General features: G+C 36.4%; 1 protein-coding gene across 1 annotated transcript in view; it reads right to left on the bottom strand.

Moving 5' to 3' along the window:
• Positions 1-3079: 3079 nt before the first annotated feature.
• LOC149528017 (uncharacterized) overlaps positions 3080-15299 on the bottom strand; it is a 35007-nt gene continuing 22787 nt past the window's right edge. Inside the window, exons 2-3 of the mRNA XM_089810956.1 lie at positions 3572-3656; positions 3080-3447 (exon numbers count right to left, since the gene is read on the bottom strand). The gene's annotated coding sequence lies outside the window, so the exon portion shown is untranslated. The remainder of the gene's footprint in view (positions 3448-3571; positions 3657-15299) is intronic.

Below are 15299 nucleotides of genomic sequence, written 5' to 3' on the forward strand. Positions count from 1 at the left end.
CATGCATTTTTTTAATCGGTGGATTGCCTCACATAGGGATTAATGATTTTCCTTTGAACATGCAATCACCTCCTTGATTATCTCCTCAACCTTCAAAACATGCTTCCAACTCAATAAAAATATTTTACATAAGATTTTGTGCCACTCTAAACAAATATGTTGAACTATGTTACTCAAGACTTACATCACATTAACACTTGACATAAATTGTTCCTTCATGTTGTCCCTCAGCCTTAACTATGTTCATCATAAAATGAATTACTCAGCCTTTGCATCACTCGATGTCAACTACTATCCCTAATAAACTCAACAATCACTGGAGTACTCAACGACCATTAACTCACTCGGAAATAAGTACTGCCCGACACATGACTTAAAATATTTACAAGTCTCCAATAGTTAGCTTGGCCTATATAGGATGACTCGGTCACAGTGATGACTGAATAACCCTGCCTTGTGAATGACTTAGAGATCAACATTATGATCCCATTTAGAAAATTCCATGAAGCACTTTGTAATGCTTGATTGTGCAAACTCCAGTCAACTGAGATTTGACCCTTTTTTCGAGCCTCTAAAATATTCAAAACTGACTGTAAATTTTTTATACCTTACTACTAATACCAAAAATTCTCAATAACTTCACAAATAGACTTTATATTGCAATGAAACTTTACTATCAAATTGAACCTACAGGGCTGAAATCAAAACATTTTGAGCTCAAATGACCAATTGATTAAAAATAGTAACCCTCAAGAAATAGTAACAATGCACTGAGATAACCCTTATTGAAAGACACATCATAAATATTTTTGTGTGATGTGAAATTGCCCTTACACCTAGGATACTCCTATATTAGGAGACTTGGTGAAATTGTTTCCATAATGCTATCACGTAATTGATGATTCATTGTTGGTCAACTCATGGAAGATTACTTAATATTTCTTTGGATAGTTGCTTGGTTTCTTCAAATTCCTCTATTAGATTAGATTCCATTTCATGTTAAGTAGAAGTTGGAGTAGATGAATAAAATATATTGTTGAATGGTGATTAATGTCTATACCATTTGGTACTTACTAACTATGATTAACAAGGTTAGTTTGGGCCTAAATCACTAGTGTTTAACTTTTATTGGAGAAGTTCAATTAGATTGCTCTATCATGAGTTATTTAGATGAATATTGACAATGTGAAAACTATTCCTACATCCATAGAAGCTAGCACTCTCCTATGCCTAGTTGATATGACAAAGAAAAGATTGGTTAGAGGCTCATCTCATCATCATCTTACATTTATAGAATTCAATAGAATTTCCATTTCAAGTTGTGTGGTTGGAAGCTGTTTGATTTGAAAACATCGAAAGAGTTTATTTCAGTTGAATGAATGGCATAAGGCCCTTTGTGATAAGCAACATATCACATCATTAAAACTGAGAAAAGACCACAATTAAGTAGGAAACTTGAGGTCATCATATTTGATCACACAATTCATCTACATTGTTTAACATATGATCATACTTATTCAAGAGAGAGTTGGAGATTTGGTGTTTCATCTCAAAAGATTAAGTATTTGATTCTATATGTTGTAGTTGAACAAATCATACATCAACACTCCCATTTTATGTTGAAAGAGTCAAATGGTCATCCATTTTGTGGCCAGCATAGAGTTTCATCATAATGTATACCCCCTTTTGAAGCATAACCTTTTGCAACATGTTGGGTTGTTTGTTTTCCAATTTAACCATTTTCTTTTTATTTGTTTCTAAAGAACCCCTTGCAACCAATAGGTTCAGAAACAAATGGAGTATCCACCAATTCCATTTACCATTTTTAAAAAGAGTGTCATACTCATTTTGCATATCTTTCCTTCACTAATAGATCAATCTCCATACTTCATGAGAATTTCTTGAGAAACCATTTTGCCTTTTTTGTTGGGTCTCAAATCTTTCAAAGCTTGGACTTGTTTTGGTCAATTATAAGGAGACTCTAGTTGGACCGAAGTTTTTTCCATTTCTTTGAAAAAAGCTCCATTAGTGGCTAATTGTTGTGAAGTCCCTTGTTCATCAAAATAATGGAAATCATTATTAGAGCAAGTTTTTTCTTTTAGACCTAGAGATGGAGCACCTTGATTTGGAACACCTTGGGATAGAGATTCTATATATGAATCCAACATAAGTAGTTCAGTATGTCATACAAAAGCATCATACAATGAGGTATGAAATGTATTATAAAATTTGAAACATAAAGACATGTTGATTATTTTATTTTATCTTTTTATTTATATTAATTTTCTATCTTATCCCATGAGAGTCTACATTAATGAGCTTCAAGACTACCCTTTCAACCAAACCATTTACAATACAACTATTAATTTGATTGTTGTGTGAGAATGACCTTTGCCAATACAGCTCTTCCTCTATTCTTCCATTGATCTCTACCCTTTCCTTTATAACTATGACCACCACTAAAAGAGCTCTTAGAAGCTTCCCTCTTTGGTGAGCAAGAGAAACATCAATACCAATCTTGCCAATTCTTCTTCCAAAACCTTTCATACATTCTACCAACTTTTCATCCATTGATCACAAGTGATGGTCTTCAATCGGCTACTTGCTTGAAGAGACTCAAAATAAGTGAAATATATTGGAAGAACTATCTTTATCAACATCTCGTTTCATGGCTCCAATTTTGAAAACCATACTCACGACATGTTCATTCTTCAATTTAAGGTTAAATAGATTCAAATGTAACTAAATAAATTCTAATTTAGAATGAGAATTAGAAATCTCTCATATTTTTAAGGGAATCAACATTTTACGTGTCTAAGCACAATAAACATATCCCATTGTCTAAAGCTCTTATCAAGGCCAAGGTTTTCTAATTTATATATTTCCATGTCTTTCTCTTTAATAGTAGCTGGTCCTGTAGGTTGAACTACAAATATTACAACATAGATGAGTGAAAATGTGTCAATTTTCTCTTTGCTATACTATTTTATACAAGTCATTTTTTCTACTTTAAATTTCTCCAATCATTAATACAATAAGATTGGATCGTGAATTGCCAAAAAAAATTACACAGTATAAAGATTCAAGACTGTTTCTTAATTCTTAAATTTGTAATATAAAAGAAAAGTAAAGAATCTCTGTGACGAGATGAATAACAGTAGATCAAATAGATTTCACCATCTATTTTAGATTTGCTTGTCTTCATAAGCAATTTCAATCTTTAGATTTGCTCGTCTTCATAAGCATCTGCAAGAAGCCTCGTATAAATAGAAAAGAAACAGAAAAAATGTGTGCCAATTAAAAATGGAGAATATATTTGAATGCAGCGAGACACAAAAAACAGAGAAAAAAACAACAATCGTGGCTAAATTGTGATTGTGAACTGTTATCTTCTTTGGAATCTCAAACTTGGAAGGTAGAAATTAGTAGGAAAGTGCGACTCCAAACCTGGAAAAAATAGTACAATTACACTTCAAAGGGTGGCAAAATCACCATGTTAATAAATGTCATACAAACAGAGGACAAATCAATGACATAGTTCACAATTTCAACAACATTTTTCCATACTAACCTCTTTTCTTCATTAATGAATATTGTAAAGCGTGCACAACCATAGTATATAGAAGAAAATAAGAGAGTTGAAACTTCTCTGCTTCCTGAAATACAAAAATCATATTAATTAACGAACCTGTATCACTCTAGAAATTCGGAGTCCAGACCATATTAAAAATGAAATAGACCAAGTAACTGCACAGGTACACTTAGCTTAGAGTATGACAAAATGAAGATTAAAGCACATCTCTAAGTTCAACTCAAACAGATAGGAACTTGTGATGTGAATATCAGGATTTAACTATGTGATTTTGAGTCAAACTCGATAACCCATGTTTCATGAGTAGTGATTCAACATGAATCCATCTCTCATGAGAATAAATGGAACACTTAGCACTCATTGGATCTAGGTGATGCTCACAGGGGTGAAGCACCGGGACTTCCCGGGAGGTCACCCATCCCAGTACTACTCCAGCCTGAGCGCGCTTAACTACGGAGTTTCCTCCACAGTTAAACCCAAAGCTTGCAACCCCATTTGCAAAACCTTCACCAAGTGTTGTGCCTTATGAACCATTCATTAGAAAGCCCCTTAAGCTCATCAATTGATAAGTAGGACATGATTTCCACAGCTAGTCAAATTGTGATGTGAATATCAGGATTTAACTATGTAATTTTGAGTCAAACTCGATGACCCATGTTTCATGAGTAGTGATTCAACATGAATCCATCTCTCATGAGAATAAATGGAACACTTAGCACTCATTGGATCTAGGTGATGCTCACAGGGGTGAAGCACCGGGACTTCCCGGGAGGTCACCCATCCCAGTACTACTCCAGCCTGAGCGCGCTTAACTACGGAGTTTCCTCCACAGTTAAACCCAAAGCTTGCAACCCCATTTGCAAAAACTTCACCAAGTGTTGTGCCTTATGAACCATTCATTAGAAAGCCCCTTAAGCTCATCAATTGATAAGTAGGACATGATTTCCACAGCTAGTCAAATTGTGATGTGAATATCAGGATTTAACTATGTGATTTTGAGTCAAACTCGATGACCCATGTTTCATGAGTAGTGATTCAACATGAATCCATCTCTCATGAGAATAAATGGAACACTTAGCACTCATTGGATCTAGGTGATGTAGGAAAAAAATGTTTGTAACTTAGATAATTGTAATGAATTAAGTAACAAACTCTTGAACATCCATTAACAGAATCAAAGGCACCTATCATACGAGAAATTTGAGCAATTACTCTAAACTAGTCCAGGATTGTTATCAAGAGAATGACTTGGATTAAGGGGAATTGTTGATGTCATCCCATGAAAATATATTCGTTTTTGGCAACTTTAAGTACTATTAACCGAGGCAACAAATGACACCCAGTGAAGCAATTAAATCTTGTGAATTTATTGTTCTTAATAATTCTTTTATGCTACTGATCAATGTAATATCAAGGCTGTAGATAAGAAGTAATTTCCTAACTGGGGCAATTAGTTCTCACATATGTTATTAGCATATCGCTTGCTTAATATTAGCATGTATATTGAAAACCATGCTTCCAAACGTGTTCAAACATATAATATGTGTTTGGGGCATATAGTTGATGTTTTGTCTTCCTGAAGCTTGTTATTTGCATTGTGTTCAAGGCTAATAAATCCTCTTGAACCTCATTTAGCTCAGAGGGAGCTTTGTCTGAATATAATGAAGGAAAAAACCATGCAGTTCAAATGTTGCTTGTAGTTACCACGATTGGTTTTCTGAATATCAATGTATTCATACTGTCTTTTCATAGTTGAACATTCTCCATGTCAGTCTGAAGGCATTCTTTTATATATTTTTGAATACAAAATGTTAAAATGGATCCGTGTTATGTTCATTTAGGAAGGAGTGACGTGAATCGTGAACAGCTTATTAAATCAAATTCATACTCCTATTACTTCAAAAGCAAGCAACCAGAATTATGTTTTATGATCATCTACTGGTGTCAGTGAAGATTGTGTTGAAGTGAAAAAAAAATTTCTGGAGCTTCTTCGAGTTTGAACCTGTAGGAGGATTTGAATTTAAGGAGCTAAGATCTAAACTACCTAAATCAGTCATTATTTTAATGCATTTAATTTCATAAATACCATCTTAGTGAGATTAAACAGCATTTGGAAGATCCCTTGAGTAGTAATCTCCAGCAGGTTTTCGATAAAGAATGTCTTGAAGTCTTTAAGACTAATGCAAGTGGAAAGGAATCAGCAGTTAATTTTGTCTATTATATACAGAAGTGAAATATGTGCCGAGGACAAATCTTGTTAATGGTACTGCAAAAGGGTGGGTAAGAAACTAATTGAATTGAAATCATCATTATAAATAGTCTTGTTGGGTCTCTGCTTATTTTGATTATGATTCAGAACAGAGCATATTCGGCCGTGTTTAATATAATTAGTTTAAGCTTATTTCTGAACAGTTTGTCACGTTCCTTAGGCAATACAACAAGAGGCATGGATCATATGAAGGAGTGAGGCAACAAGAAGTATTGTAGCAAAGATTATCTTCTATTGCAGAGCATCTTCATTAAACTTATAATTTCCATGATCTCTCACTTGCATAGGCTCCATATTTTGCGGACATTGTTTTACTATTTTGATGTAGCTCTAACTTCAGACCTGCAACCTTCAAAAATTCTTCACAACAGCACTCTATCTCTAAAGCCCAATCAACTAAATTGAGGACTCTACCCTTCTACAGCAAAGGCATATACAGAAGTAAAAGTAAAAGAGCTCAGAAATTGGACACTAACTTCTTATATTCAGGTAGTATCACCAAAAAAAAAAAGTCATTACATGGAACAGTCCACACAAATAAACAAAGCTGAGAAGTATCTGAGACTTCTGTCTACATATCCCCTTTTTCGGTCTCCAGAAAAACTCCTAAAATTTATCTCTCTTTCTCAAATTCTATGTAACCTCCTCGTTACTCCCACAAATTGTTAAAAGACGCTAAACCAACTCAACTAAAAAAACAAACTAGAGACCCTTTTTCCCTCTCTATAAAAACCCCTAAGATTTATTTCTGTCTTTCTCCAATCCTATGTAAACTCCTCGTTACTCCCCCAAATTGTTAAAGACTCTAAACTAACTCAACTAAAAAAAAAAAACTAGAGACCCTTTTAAAAATACAAACAGAATAGTCATTAGTTCATGCATCAAAGTAGAAACAGTCATGAACTGTCAATCATGAAAAAGCATTAAACTACTCAAACCTGAAGTCTAAAAAGCATATGGATCAGTCTTGAAAGACTGATCTATTCACAACCGATTGGACGTATAAAGGGAGCTCTTAATGCTCCACATTCTTATGGATCAGTCTTGAAAGACTGATCTATTCACAACCGATTGGACATATAAAGGGAGCTCTTAATGCTCCACATTCTTATGGCTGTTAATGCTCTGCATCATCCTTTCTTGCTCTAAAAAGAAGATGGGGATCTCTTGTCCCTTCTGATTCTGGTGCATGAGGTGGGCAAGAATTGCTATACTTAAGTAAGTCAGCTTCTGAAACCCAAGAGTTGGAAGGCTGTGGTTCCATGAGCACCCGCTTCCTTAAAAATAGCGCAGGTGCCACTGAGATTTTTTATGAATATTTAAAAAGAAGCAGTCCCAGGAAATTTATATGTGATTCCCCTTTAAAAAATCAAGCTCCTAAGTTCAAAGAAGCTGGTGGTCCCATGAATTTAAGAGTTAAATCAGCTTAAGATTACAAATTTATGGTAACATTATTTTATTACAATCATTCAAATTTTTTATTTTATAATATGCTACTTTGCATATATAATAAGCAAATTGCTGACACACATCAATATTTTCTCCTAAGCTGGTGGGGCTCTTTCCAGACACACCCCTTTTTCACCTGCTCAAAATAAAACATCTAAAATGTAAGAGCTCCTATCTTTTATGAAGAGATTCCAAATAAAGCTGTAGCCCCCTCCAAAAAAATTCATGGGACCTCTTGTTCCTTAAATATAGAGCTCAAGCCCCCTCTATGGGATCCCTGCCTATGAATAAGGCAGACCCTCCCATTTAAAAAATTACAACTTATACGAACTGGGTTGGGTAGCCACCAATTTGGCATCTAGTACTCAATCAATCTGCTCTTTTTTCTTCAATCTCAAATGCTTGGCCCAATTGTTACTTTCCAACTCATTTTTCTCATCTTTCAACTGTCTTTCACTGGTTTTAGCATAGTGTGAATAGAGGTTAAGAAATTCAATTTGATATATATTGTCATTTATCCTATTAAAGATTTTTCAAGGTCCAATTTTCTTGGGCTTCAACTTTTCGTAGGCACCTTGGGGGTACCTTTACCATGATCAATTCTCCTTCTTGAAAGACTTTTCTTCTTCGATGCAAATCAGCTTTTATTTTATATCATTCATTCATGGACTGCAACTTGAGCCTAACTTGCTGAGCTATATCTTGAACATTCTCTAAAGATTATGTAGCTTATTGTTTATCATGTGGACTTTGTTAGAAACAATAGTCCACCAAGGTAACTAGGGGGTGAATCAGTTATCCAGTAATTAAAACATTTAACCACCTTAACTAATCTTAACCATTCAACCAAAGTAAACAACAAGCATACAAAGATGAACATACACAATTACACCAGATCTGTTAACTAGGGAAACCCTTGAACAGAGGGAAAACCCCGGTGGGAATGATGCCCACAAGAGGATGTACTAATATAAATATTCCTTGTTAGAGGATGGACCCTGTTAGGAGCCTATTACAACATTTAGTACATATGAGTCCTTATTAGGAGACTCTGAATCCTTGTTAGAAGATTCAAACCTTGTTAGGAGTTGTGTCAAACCTATTAGGAGTTGTAGAAGACAAAAGGACCCACTGTCCAAATAGCTTCTAGGGCAAGATCACCAAACTCACTGTCCAACTAATCTCTCAACTATTCTTTGCAGAATAATTGTATGTATTGTACTTTAACTCTTTTCCTTTGTCCTATCAACCGGACCAATCACTGCCAGACCTTGTAGATCAGGTCACAAACCTCAGATCCAAGTATCAAACTTCGGATCATACAATAAAACCTCGACAATGAAGTTTCCTTCACCTTCACTCTTCTTTGCTTATCTTCGCATTCCGCTCCTCGTGCTACTTACAATCATTTTCTTTTCTCCATATATGATAAAGTAACATGTCCTCCCTTTATACCGAATCCATACAATGATTCCCTAAATCAGCTATTACACCTTTTCAATTAATTATTATAGGACCTCATTAAGAACACATTACACTTAGTGATAACATTAATCTTTTGCCTTGTAACTTGAATAGCTTTCCATACACGTAACATTATGACAAGTGAGCTTAGTTACGTCATCTCCAGAATGTCTTCTTCACATACTTAACTTCGGCTTCTCAGAATAACAACTCTGATAAGAGATATAACAAATTTACCAGAACATGCCTTTATAAACTCTATCTCATAACAGTCTTTACCGAAATTTGCATAACTTCTTCCAGACTTAATATCTTATGTTTTCGAGATTAGTTGCGTATACTAGACACTTAGTAGTATCTCCCTTTAACCTCGCTTAGTGAAAATTCTCAATTGATTATCCGTACCAACTTGATCTTTCCGTTGTTCTTCTGTCAGATGCCATAGAAAACTGCTATGTTGACATCAGCGACAAATATAGTCATGAATGTAACATATCATCATGATAATGATCTAATCATGTTTCTACAATACTCCCCCATAGGAATATCATCAGCATTCATGCTTCCAACAAACTTTTGGTAAATTAACTAAGTTCACAAGTCCTTTAGGATTTGCACCATATACAACTTGAAAAGGAGACTTACCTATTGATCTACTTATGCTAAAGCTATAAAAAAACTCAGCTTGAGGTATCACCAAATCTTGCCAAGGATTCTCTCCAATGAAACACCTCAATATATTAAGGCTTCTATTCACCACCTCTGTTTGACCATCAGTTTCATGATGGTATGCAAAGCTGAAGTGCAAGCTACTATCCAACTTCTTTCATAAGACCCTCCAAAAGTAACTTAAGAACGTGGTATCCCTATCACTTGTTATTGTTTTTGGAACACCATGCAACCTCACATCTTTGAAAAACAAATATGCCACTTGACTTGCATCATTGGTCTTCTAACATGGTACGAATTATTTTGGGTCATTTCGAATGAGATATTCCAGGAATTACAAAGAGAAGAAATAGATGAATGGGATGAAGATGAAGACATAATTGAGTTTGATGGAACAATTCAGTTGTGTTTCCCCAAAGAAGGGAAAGGCATTGCACATTGCAATGCATAAAGTGAAGAATAAGAAGCTTACAATAAGAAAGAATGCAACCTGTAACAAGAGGAGGCCCAAAATGTTGTAACAGTGGAAACAATCCCTACTAGAGAGGAAGTTGCAACAAAGATAGAGATCTTTGGGAGCCCCATGTTGGGACTCAAAATTGAAGCCCTAATTTTGAGTACCATCCTAAAAATTGAGCCCTATAAGCGCATCTTAATGCATGATTATCCGGCTGTCGTTTTAAGGTCTAAGAGGTGTTTTATGTTTCTAATACCTTGTATTCAGCATATCCATACGTCCCGTGAAGGTAAATTGTCATTTCGAGTCATTCAGTGAAGTCTCGTTTTGAGCAATGTCCAAATCTGCATTTTTGCCCAAGTGTCAAACAATGACAGGTAGCCTAGTTTGCATTTGAATATCTCACACCCAATAATGTTCCATGACTCGTCATTTTGGGAATGTTTGGTACGCATATCAAAGAACCTATGTTTCAGATTTCAAGTCGTTTAGACATGTTTTGACTAGGTTGTTGAATTCCTCGAAGTCGGTTGTTTACTGTTGTCATGTTGATGCTAATTGTTCAAAATTCTGGGAGGCCCTATTTGACCAATTATAACTTTGACCTAGTTAACCAAAATGAGAAAATTCCTTTTGCATTACATTCTAGAGGTCAGAGACTTATTATGTTTCAGATTTGAGCTTATGACAAATCTGTTTGATCAGTTTTCAAATGTGATTCTAAATGCAATTTCTAAAGTTTTGCTAGTGTCAAGAAATGTAGATTGATTAGTACCCTTGTTCGAGATGCCATAACTCTAAATCCGTGATAGGTGAGATCAAATGGATTGTACCATTGTGTTCTACTCTGAAAATTCTTCTAGTGTGTCAATTTGCAAGTCTTGACGAATCCATCTGCACACTTTCCTGGGTCTTTTCCATTTGCAAAAATCACTTTTCTGCCAGTGTCTAGTTTTGCAAATCCAAGTAGCCCACTTTGACCTCTCGCCAAATGCGCCTAGGTATTCGTCATGAGCCCAAATCACAGACTTATACTCACCTCGCGACACTAAACTAACACCCCATTTTTCCTTCCCCCAAATGTAAGTTTGACCTGTTTCCAAAGCCAAAAATGAACGTGTTTTACTATTTTCTAACATGTTTGCTTGCAAGAAGTTTCACAAATGCAACTTTAACGGTTGATATCTTTTGACCCCAAAGTCATCATGGGACGAGATCTGACAGGGCAAGAGATTGTTGAACAAAGAATCAATATGTTTGATTTCAAGGCCCAGTCATGTATTTCAATTAGTTTTTAAGGTCGATCAAAAGACCTCTTGGTACAAAATTTGCAATTGGCAAGGAAGATTAAAAATGAGTCTTGAGTTGATTCAATGTTTCAAAATGTTTTCAATTTGCGAGGTGAACTCGTTGGATCAACTTTATATGTCATTTGTTTGAAAACAAATTTATTTTTAGCCGGACCCACTTTGGGGCCCGGCTAATTCTGTCAAACTAATAAGATCTTGGGGAATGAGGGTGTTTTGGTATATGAGCATAATTATTGCAAATCAGATTGATTCATGGGAATAATAAAAAAAGACATAAAAGGAGATGATTTTTAGTTTGACATGATGTTTCTTTTTACATCATCATATACCAGTGATCATCTTGTTATGGAAAGGGTTGTCCGTTGCCCAAACTGACTGATTTTAGCTCAAAGAATATTGTCAAACACTTGTATGCTGATAATAGTGATGCCCAAGAATGGAAATGAATCAAACATAAATACTGTAGCGCAGCATCGTGCATGCATACTGTAGTAGCCAAAATGTATTCTCCAATTTAAGCACAAATAGAACTCCAGAATGAAGCTCTCCCGAATGCCAAATTCAGTGGATATTTCACCACCTCAAATAGTTGCAACACTGAAGAGTTGGCATTCTCCAATGGCTGACTGAAATCAGAAACCTTAGTTTCTTCTCCCAAGTTTATATCAAATGCAATTCACAATAATCGGATGATAAACAATGAAGCTCTCAGCTCTATTTATTCTTTTCCTTCACCCTTCTAGAAGGAAATAAAATATTATTTAATTGTATTCTCTAGAAACTTCCCCCTTTCCAATACAATAATTAGTTGTATTTCTAGAAAATGCCCTCTAAAAGCTTCTCCCTTACAATACAATAATTAAGTGCTTCTAGAAAATTAAATTAATTAAATATAAAGTCACCTTTTTATTTTAATTTATTTAATGACTTTATAAGAAATTAATTTAATCAATTTCTCCTTATTTCTCCACTTAGCCTTCGGCGAATGTCTAGGCTAATAACTCCACTGAAATGCTAAAAAGATGGGGACATTACAGTACGCCCTCCCTGAAATTGTTTGTCCTCGAGCAACTTCAAGTCTAGATGCTGCAAAATCTTCTCATTCTCTCATGTTGAATCCTTTACTGGTAGGTCCTTCCATTTCACCAAATACTCCCTTATAGTGCGTCGCCTCAAGTTCCTTTCTCTGAAATCAATGATAGCCTCTGGCACCAATACCAATTTTCCCTCATCATCCAAGGGTGGAAGCATTGTAGAAGGAACAATATGATGTCCTAGTGTCTTCTTGAGGTGTGACACATGAAAAACATCGTGCACCTTGCTCTCCGCTGGCAAATCTAACTCATAAGCCACCTCTCCCACTTTCCTAATAACCCTGAATGGACCATAGTATTGTGGCTTAAGTTTCTCAGCACCACTCTTTTTGAGGGTGGATTGACGATAAGGCTGCAACATAAGATACACCATATCTCCAACCTCAAAAGTCCATGCAATCCTCTTCTGGTCTACATACTGGTTCTGCTGATTCTGTGCTTTGGTTATATTATCCTTGAGAGTCTTAACAATGTCTTGACTCTCCTGTAACAAATCACTTGCACTAGGCACTCTACTGTCACTCAAAAGAAGATCCATAAAATTGGGTGCCTCATACCCATATAGGGCCATAAAGGGTGGCATCTGAATAAACATGTGATAAGTGGTATTGTAGCAATACTCACAGAGATAAATCCACTTTACCCATGTCGTATGTTGCCCTACTATATAATTCTTGAGATATCCCTCCACCCATTTATTTACTATCTCCATCTGACAATCTGTCTGAGGGTGGTAGCTAGTACTCGGAGTGAGCTCTATTGCACACAACCTGAATAGCGCCTACCAAAAATGACTCATAAACTTGTTGTCTTTGTCACTCACAATGCTCTGAGGTAAACCATGTAATATGAATATCTCCTTGAAGAACAACTCAGCCACCTGTGTAGCAATGTATGTAGCAGTGATCGGAAAGAAGTGTGCAAACTTCATAAGGCGATCCACAACCACATATATGCAGTCCCTGCCTTGGGCTCTAGGCATTCCTGTGATGAAGTCCATAGATAAACACTCCCACTTTCTATTAAGAATCAGAAGTGACTGAAGTAAACCAGCTGGAAAAGGAGTGTTCCTACTTATTCTACTGGCAAGTGGGACACTCACTAACATATTGGAAGTACCTCTGCTTTGAGCCCTTTCCATGTGAAGTACTCTCTAATCTGTCGGTATGTCTTGTAGAAACCAGGATCTCCTACCATAGGTGAATCATGAAAAGATTTCAGAACCATCCTCCTCATTGTTGAGCCTGGAACCAAAAATATTCGCCCTTTGTAAATGATGAGCTCATTCACAAGGGTGTATCTACTGTCCTGAATAGTTTCATCTATGAATCCGACGGTCCACACATCTTTTGCATACTCTGCAAGGATCAAGTGTCTCCAATCCTCTAATATATCTATCAATAAACTCAAATGGGGCCTACATGATAAAGCATCAGCAACTACATTCTATGTCCCCTTAAAATATTTAATATCAAAGTCATAGGACTGCAACTTGCTCACCCACTATTGCTGCCTATCATTGAGATCTCGCTGCCCCAAAAAGTGTTTTAGGCTATTATGGTCGGTTTTGATACAAAATTTGCTACCTACTAGATATTGCCTAAATTTAGCCAAAGCATGCATAATGGCTAACATCTCCATATCATATATGTTGAAGCTCCGCTCTGGCCCTCTTAATTTCCTGCTGTCATAAGCAATAGGGTGCTTCTCCTACATAAGAACCGCTCCAATGCCCTCTCTGGAAGCATCATAGTGTAGCTCAAAAGGTTTGCTGAAATCTGGTAATGCTTATACTGGACAGGAATTCATCAACTCCTTAAATTTCTCAAAACACTCCTGTGCTTTAGGAGTCTACAAGAAAGCTCCCTTTCTCATCAAATCTATCAAGGGTGCTACATGCCTGGAATATCCATCCACAAACCTCTTGTAGAAACCACATAATCCTAGAAATCCCCTCAACTGTGTAAGGTTTACCGTTGAAGGCCACTCCACAATGGCACGAATCTTTTCAGGATCCATGCGTACGCCTTCTATACTGATGATGTGACCCAAATACAACAACTCTGTCATACCCAAATTGTTTACCGCATGGGGTAAATAGATTAATGCATACAGACAATAGATAAGAACAGCAAAACTCCTTATATTATTCGCATATGCCAAAAGATTGCATTATGCTTTTGACGATTTACAATGATCCCAAATAGGGTATAAATACTTTCCGTCAAACCTTCCCGAAGGGGTCCATAGGCTACATAACAATACTAATCTACCCGTCGGCTACAAAATCTTTACCGACAACATCAACCTGTCGGCTACACAATTTCTACCAATGACGTCAACCCGTCGGCTACACAATATTTACCGATGACATCATCCCCCCCAAAAAAAAAAGTCGTCTTCGGACGACAATTACAAAATATCTGAGACAAATTAACAAAAAAAATACATTAACTGACTCACTAAAACAAGATAAATCTGCTTCTGTCACATCACTTTCTCATTCATCCCGTGCCTACACCAAACTGGTCTCCAACCCACGTTGCATCTGTAGCCTCTACTAACACAATACTATCTCTTTAATCAAGTTGACCTTGATAGTCACTCGTGCCGCTTTCTCTGCTTCCAACTCTTGGGTACCCTAAGCAAAGTGTCGTTGTACTGCCTCCAATTGGATGATCAGCTCCTCCCGAGCCTCACGTCCAAAACCTACTCCAAGATGCTGTCTGTAAATGGAATTGGAAACGGATCCTTGATTGTGACTGCATTCAGGCATCTGAAATCAACACATCCGGATCTGGGTGGTGTCCTTTAGTGAGATTACTATGGGCGACCCCCATTCACTGGTCTGCACCTTGAAGATAATGTCGGCATCCAGCATCCGGTTGATTTTCTCCGTAACCCTTGCCGCATAGTTCATGTTCATCCTGTAGGGCCTCTTCCGTACAAGTACTGCTCCTTCGATCAACGGGATGCAGTGCACACACAACTCCGG

Source organism: Cupressus sempervirens, chromosome 11 (assembly GCF_028749045.1).
Source record: "Cupressus sempervirens isolate cs-2001-9-10 chromosome 11, ASM2874904v1, whole genome shotgun sequence".
Lineage (NCBI taxonomy): Eukaryota > Viridiplantae > Streptophyta > Pinopsida > Cupressales > Cupressaceae > Cupressus > Cupressus sempervirens.